This window comes from Crotalus tigris, unplaced genomic scaffold (genome assembly GCF_016545835.1).
Source record: "Crotalus tigris isolate CLP2741 ecotype Arizona unplaced genomic scaffold, ASM1654583v1 scf7180000017910.318528, whole genome shotgun sequence".
NCBI lineage: Eukaryota > Metazoa > Chordata > Lepidosauria > Squamata > Viperidae > Crotalus > Crotalus tigris.
The window spans coordinates 58195-65457 of NW_024096716.1; the positions used below are offsets into that span (position 1 = coordinate 58195).

The 7263-nt window shown below is 51.2% G+C and overlaps 1 long non-coding RNA gene across 1 annotated transcript; it reads right to left on the reverse strand.

The window, feature by feature from the left end:
- Positions 1–6660: 6660 nt before the first annotated feature.
- On the reverse strand, positions 6661–7184 carry LOC120308399. The gene is made up of 2 exons (XR_005556843.1): positions 6942–7184; positions 6661–6788 (listed from the first exon to the last, which is right to left on the reverse strand). It is a non-coding gene; the product is annotated as an uncharacterized LOC120308399 (long non-coding RNA).
- Positions 7185–7263: the final 79 nt, after the last annotated feature.

Genomic DNA, 7263 nt, shown 5'->3' on the forward strand with positions numbered 1-7263 from the left:
GCCCCTCACAAGCCCGGAGAGGCTCCTGCAATATTCGCACCCAGCGCCCCCCTCCTTGGGGTCCTGATCCCCTCGGCTTCCTGCCCTCCAGAGGAACTCCCTCCCCCCGTCCATCTCCGCCCCCCCAAAAGGTGCCACGGTCGGGGAGGGCGGAGAGCAGGGCGGCCTCCCTGTGGGTGAAGTCACAAAGGACTCTGCCCGGAGACCGATGACGCTGCAGAAGGGGGAATTCCCATTGGTTCCGCCCCTTCTTCAGGGCACTTCCAGTTCTGAAGTCCGAGGAAAACGCCTCCCCCGCCCACCCTCCAGATCCCCCCCCCATTCCGCCTCTGAGGCTGGGGGCGTCCCTGGGCTCTGCTGGGGTCTCCCTGCTGCTGCTGGGGGGAGGGCGCTGAGCGAGATCCCTGGAAGCGAGGAGGGGGAGGAGGGTCTGGGTGGGTGGGGGCAAGGGCTGGGAGGGACCCCCAGTGCTCCTGGGGGGAGGGGGGAGAAAGGGGCTGGGCGGGAGGAGCTGAGGGGCTCCGAGGGACCCTCAGTTCTCCTGGGGTGGGGAGGGGGAGGGAAGAAAGGGGCTGGGACCCCAGACGTGACTTTGGGAAAGGGGTCGAGGGCAAGAGAGACTGCGGGAGCCTCCCTCCCTCCCCACATCCCCCCCCCCAGGAGGACGGAGAGAGAGAGAGAGAGACCCCTCCCTTTGATGGTTGTGGCCGAGGTGGGGAGGGGCCCGCAGAAAGGCAGAAACAGCGCCGTTTGGAGGTTAGGCAGGAATCGGGGCTGGTCCAGTTCATATATGCGGGGGGGGGGCAGTTTTATTTTATTTATTTTTTATGTCATAGTTTATACCCCTTCAATTCCCACGGAGTTCAATAAAGTGGAAGGAAGAAAGGAAGGAAGGGAGGGAGGGAGGAAGGAAGGAGATGGGAATGAGGAAGGAAGGAAAGGATATGGAAATCAGAGGAAGGAAGGAAGGAAGGAAGGAAGGAGATGGGAATGAGGAAGGAAGGAAAGGATATGGAAATCAGAGGAAGGAAGGAAGGAAGGAAGGAAGGAAGGAGATGGGAATGAGGAAGGAAGGAAAGGATATGGAAATCAGAGGGAGGAAGGAAGGAAGGAAGGAAGGAGATGGGAATGAGGAAGGAAGGAAAGGATATGGAAATCAGAGGGAGGAAGGAAGGGAGGAAGGAAGGAAGGGAGGGAGGGAGGGAGGGAGGGGCGATTCTTGAACCAAAACCGACCTATTTGCGGTGGGTCAGAAAACCCCACAGCGCTTGGGGCAAAACCTCCCCTCCAGCAGCCCCTTTGCCAGGAAGGGCCCCAAAGGCAGAAGCTTCCCAGGACCCTGCATGATTGTGTGTGTGTGTGTGTGTGTGTGAAGGCGCCCAAGGACTCCCCCCGTCAGCTGCCTAAGAGACCCCCCTCCAAGTCCTCGCTGGCTGTGGGGCTGCTCCTCCCCTTTTTTCATCCACTGTAGCCCCCGCCATAGGATCCGGGGGGGGGAGGGCAAAGGGAAGTCCATCCTCCCCTCCGGGGCTGTCGTGAAATACCCTCTTGAGCTGCACTTCTCCAGCTGTTGTGGATTGCAGAAACAAACAAGTTTCCTCTGTGTGTTTGTGTGTTTGTGTGGGGAAGGTGTGTGGAGGGCTGGGGTGGCAGGAGGGACCCACTTTGGGCGACTGGCTGGATGTACACAACTGTGGTGCAGCCTCCTTCAGCTGCAGGGGGGGGGGACCCGGCTCTGGCCTGCCGAGGCTGGTGCTGGGCCAGGGGGGAGTTTGACCCCTCCAGACCCCCCATCCCTAGGAAGGATTCAGGCCCCCTCTGGACCCCCAAAGCTCCTTTAAGCAGAATCGGGAATGGAGGATCTGCCTGACCCGCCTTTGTGTAACTGACCACAACCCGAATGTCCTAGAAAAAGTGGCTTCCATGGATGTAGTGAAACATTAAAAAAAGAATGTCTGGTTTTTGGGATAGTTTGGAGGGGGGGAAGGTTTTCGGACATTAATGGTTAAGGTTGTAATCCTATACTTGAGGATAAAGGATTATTGAAGTCCACAGTATTTCTATTAATTTTCCGGGTTATTTTATAAATTATAAATGTATTGTTTGGTTTACTATGCTGTCCATCCCTCCATCCACCCCTCCTTCTTAAAATAGCATTGAGATCTTTCACAAGGGAGAAAACCTGCGCGGATCCTCTTATACATCCCGTCCATGGATATGGATTTTTTTTTTCTTCTTCTTCGGGCAAAATATCCCCTCCACTCCCACCCAGAGGAACGGAGCCGACCTCAAGAGGGTCGATTCTGGGGAGGGGGTCCCAGGGCTGATTTCCCCCCCCATAAAATCCCCCCCCCTTCTCCGCTTCTCCGCTTCTCCCTCTGCGCCGAACTGTCTCCTCCATCGGGTGAAGTCAAGGAAGACTCTGCCCGGAGACCGATGACGCTGCGGAAGGGAGAATTCCGATTGGTTCTGGGCCCTCCCAGTTCCGAAGTTCGAGGGAAACGCCTCCCCCCCCCCAATCCAGACCCCCCCGATTCCGCCTCTGGGGCTGGGAGCCTCCGCGTCTCCGTCTCTGGTCTCTCTGGGGGCGCTTGTGCGGCGGCGTCCATGGGCTCCGCTGGGCTCCCCCTGGTGCTGCTGCTGCTGCTGGCGGGGGCGCTGGCCCGGATCCCCGGAAGCGAAGGGGGGAAGGAGACCCCCGGTAAGGAGGGGGCTCAGAGGGGGGAGGAGAGGGGCTGGGGGAGGAGGGGGCTGGGAAGCACCGCCGAGACTCGTGGGGGGAGAGGGGGAAGAAAGCTGCTAGCTCTTCAGAGGGTAAGCGTGATGGGAGCCAACGACAGCCTCGATCTCTGCGTGGTCTCCTCCCCCTTCTCTCCCCACTTCCCCCCCCAGGAGGGCGGAGAGGGACCCCCTCTTTCCCGATTGCAGCCGAGGTGGTGAGTCGCAGCCGGGCCTCTCTCTGCCCCCCCCCCTCCAAAATGGCTGAGTCGGAGTCGGAGCGGCTGCGTGGAAAGGGGACGGAAAGTGAAAGCGAAAGAGGGAAACTGAGGCATTTTCAGACCAGAATCCACACAAGGAAAAAGCTGCATTTTGGCCAAAGTATTTTTGCGTCTTCAAAGACTTCAAGTTTTCTTCCCAAATCTCAAATGTGAGGCTTTCAAAGTCAGGCCGGAGTTGAGCTTCGGTCCCTTCCGGGGGAGGCTCCGAATTTGGGGAGGAGGCCAAGAAACCCCCACCCCATAATCCCCCGTTGCTCTATCGGGACCTGGAGGGAGGGGGGAAGCGAGAGAGGAGCATTTGGGGGGGGCTCTGAATGTCTCCCCTATGGCTCCCCAAAACAATCCCTATCGTGAGGGGGGCTGGAGACCCTCCCTTTGAGATGCTCTTGGGGGGGCTGCAGGGGGGCTTTGGGGGAGGGGGAGAGGAAACAAGTCTGAATCTCGAAAATCATCCCAAGGCAGGGAGTTGGGCTGAAGGTTGGGCAGAGGGTCTCCAACAGAGAGAGTCCTGTGCGAATCTCACGTGTGGCCCCCAACCGGAGCTCATCTGAGACCCCCCCCCTCAAAAAAGGCCCTGAGTGGTCCAGTGGCCAATGGCCTTGATCTCTGAGAAGGTCACCCTGATGTCCATCTCCCTGGTCTGAGGGCTCCTGGGCAGGGGGTGTTGGGAAGGGTCTCTTCCCCAGGGCCTCTTGGGGCCAGAGCAGAAAGTCCAGCCGAAGCCATTCCTGGTGTAGGAGACATTTGCCATCAGGGGGGAGGGAGGGAGGGAGAGCAGCTCTGCGGGAGAGAGGAAAGATCAAGGGGGCAACTCTGAGTGGAAGACCCCTCCCTTCTCCCCAGCACCCCTAGATGCCCCTAGATAGCTCTCCCACTGAGCCTTGCCCCCTCCAGAAGCCATCCAGGCTGCTTCTGCAGGATTCCCGTGGCTTCGATCTCCAAGGGCTGATTTTGTCTCCCTCCCACTCCTCATTTGGGGCACATAAAGACTAGGTCGGTGGAGGAACAGTCTCAAAACCTTACAACATAATGCCTCTCTTCACACTGGTAAATATACATCAATATGATAAATCTTCAGAGTCAGTTAAAACCTACAATACAATGGAAACTAATTGAATAAGAAAAATACAGATGGTGAGAGTCAGGAAGAGATTAAGGAAGTAAGATAACCATATAGGCAAAAATAGTTGGGTCTGAGAAAGGAAGAGGGAAGTAATAAAATAGATAAATAGTTTTTTTTATAGGAAATGGCTAGCCAGAAAGGAAGGTTGAATGGAGAACAGGAAAAGAACTTATTGTTTAAAATGGGGACATAAATATATCTGAGTTTAAAATAACCATTTATATGTCTATTTTTTCTTATTCTTATTGTCTATGTGAATATGATTTAGTGTGTTATCAGGAAATGTGTATAGGCGGACGGAAAGAGTGTAACCTCATACTACTTCAGCCAATGGGGAAAGAGGAGGGCTGTAGCGGCCGGTGATAGGGATGAATAAAAGAAGGAGATATTTTGGGTTAAAACTTTGGAGAGAACCAAGCTTTGATAGCTTCTCTCCCCGCTTATTGCAATAAATGAAACAAAAGGCCTTCACTGTGTCTTGGCTGGTTATTGGTCAGGCGAGCTTGCCTCTGGTCACGAAGGAAAGTAGCCAGGAGCACATAACAACACTATTATGAGATCGTTATGCAGTCAACATCACCTTAGATGCAAACTAAATACGGCTACCCCATATTTTCCGGGACCATAATTATGGGCTGCCACCTGGGGGAACTCGGGGAAGTATGTGTTGATGTACAGGAGCAACAGGCTTAGTTCCTTGCATCATCAGGAAGAGCCAGCAGGTGTAGGAATTTCTCACTCTTCCGTTGGACTCTTTCACTCAGCTGAACAAGAAGGGCTGGAGAAGAGAGGAGAACGTTGCAGGGTTTACTAGACCCAAACCTCCTTTCTTCTCCTGCCAGTGATAGAAAGGGCTCTTTGACTTGAGGGGGGAGCCCCTTTCTGAGGACTCCCCCCTGCCCACCTTGCCCTCCCAGGCAGTGAGTATTAGTGGGTCAGTGAGGCGACAAATGGCAAAACTAGCCAATCTGAAAAGAAAGTCAATTATTAGTAATGTAGTTCTTTGCTCAAGAACCGCAGGGAGCAGGTAGAGGCTAGCTGTATTTCTAAAAGTGCACTGAAGTCTAGAAATAATGTTGAGCTCCTGGTGTTACCCCAGAAACGGTCAATTATCTTGTGTAATGAGTACCGTATGTGCAGAGAGGGAAGTGGGGACAAACTGACATGTTGTTCAACAATAAAGTGTCAAGCTGTGAAGATCCCTTGCTTTAGAACTGCCATGATGCTTCTGGCTGATTTCTGTGTTACGTGTACCCTGCCTATGTTGTAAAAATGCTGCATTAAAAGGCTAATAAAGAATGGATATATGTTAACTATTGGCCCTACACCTACTCTGGTACTTACTATTTGTATTTTAATAATTATTTTCAGTGAAGTCTGATTCATAGTTGAGATTTTAACATTTTTATAGGATGATTTATGCCACAAGTTAAATATTTACATCCCCTTATAAATGCAGACATTGTAATGAAAGAGAAGTAGAAAGTGTGTGAATGAAAGTTGAGAGGGGGGAGGAATTGATAGGTTCAGGCTTGTATGGATACAGGTTGTGCAAATTATGTTTTCACCTGTGTACATTGTTAGATCACACCCCTTTATTAGCATAGGTATAATAGTGTCCACAATACTATCCCTCACATCTTGGCTGTGTTTGTTTGTCTGCATCAGGTCCTATGTGACTCACCCTCTGATAATGTGGTTTTATTGTGTAGTCTATCTATTTGTTTAAATGGTATCTAAAATCAGTTTCATAACATCTGTTGGTCTGTCTATTTAACAAAAAGATTGGGCCAGGAAAGGATCCTCTCTCTCTCTCTTGCGGATTTCCTATTGCTGCATCTTCATTTCCTTTATCAAGATCCAGGCTGTGCTGATATTAAGTCATTCTTATTCTAAGTTGTATCCAAGGCTATTTCACTTGAGAAAAAAAATAACCTTAAGAATTTTTTTTCTGCTCCTTTCCAAGATCTTAGTGAATAGCTTCAATCTGATGTTATACTATTTCTGCCGAAGAAACTACATTAGCTGGAAGACATCGGTGGCAAAGTAATCGCAAAGCAATAAATAAATAAACCAAAAGGGAAGAATGAGACTGTGTGAAATTATAGCATAATATGTGGTTGAAGAGCAGGCAACACCTCCCTCCCTCTCCCTCCCCTCCCTCTCTCTCCCCCTCCCTCTCCCTCCCCCTCTCTCTCTCTCCTCCCTCTCTCCCTCCCTCTCTCTCTCTTCCTCCCCTCCCCCTCTCTCTCCCCTCCTTCCCTCCCTCCCTCTCTCTGTATCTCTCTCCCCCTCCCTCCCTCCCTCTCTCCCTCCCTCCCTCCCTCCCTCTCTCTCTCCCTCCCTCCTTCCCTCCCTTCCTACCTCCCTCTCTCTCTCCCTCCCTCCATCCTTCCCTCCCTCTCCCTCCCTCCCTCCCTGCCTCCCACTCTCCCTCTCTCCCTCCTTCCCTCCCTCTCTCTCCCTCCCGCTCCCCCCTCTCTCCCTCCCTCGCCATCCTTCTCTCCTTCCTTCTCTCTCTCCACAAAAGTTTTAGAGTTTGATGCGTAGCAATTTTATTTAGATAAAGAAAGATAAAGCGATAGCAGGCGGCACTCTCAGGTCATTGGCCATATCTTGAAGATATCCAGGGTCCTAGATGGAGATGGCATTATTTTCCATTTCTCCTATACAAATGAGAAAAAAATAATAAGTTGATCAAAGTGAGTTTAAAGTAAATTCTGTGCTTTGCAAAGCTTTGTGAATGCAAACAATATCAGGCAGAGAATCTCATTATGTACTCTATCTGTAGTATCTCTATTAGAGGAGAGTTTTCTTACTGTATGCAGCATCTCTCATTCCACACACAGTCCTGCTGCCCAATGTCAGTACTTCCATGAGGACATTGGCCGAAACGGCAGAATCCGCCTACCCCATGACACTTTGGTTGGGCATTCCCTATGAAAAGAAAAAGAGGAGACAGGTAAACGATGAGTAAAGATTCCTTAATATTTAAATATATTTTCCCTTCCAAGACACTACCTTCTTCTACAGAACTGCAGGATTCCTTTATCAATTTATATTTTTATTCATTTATAACATAAAATATCAAAATAAAAAGCAAATAGTAAGGAACAACCATAGGGAAAGAGGAAATGTGGA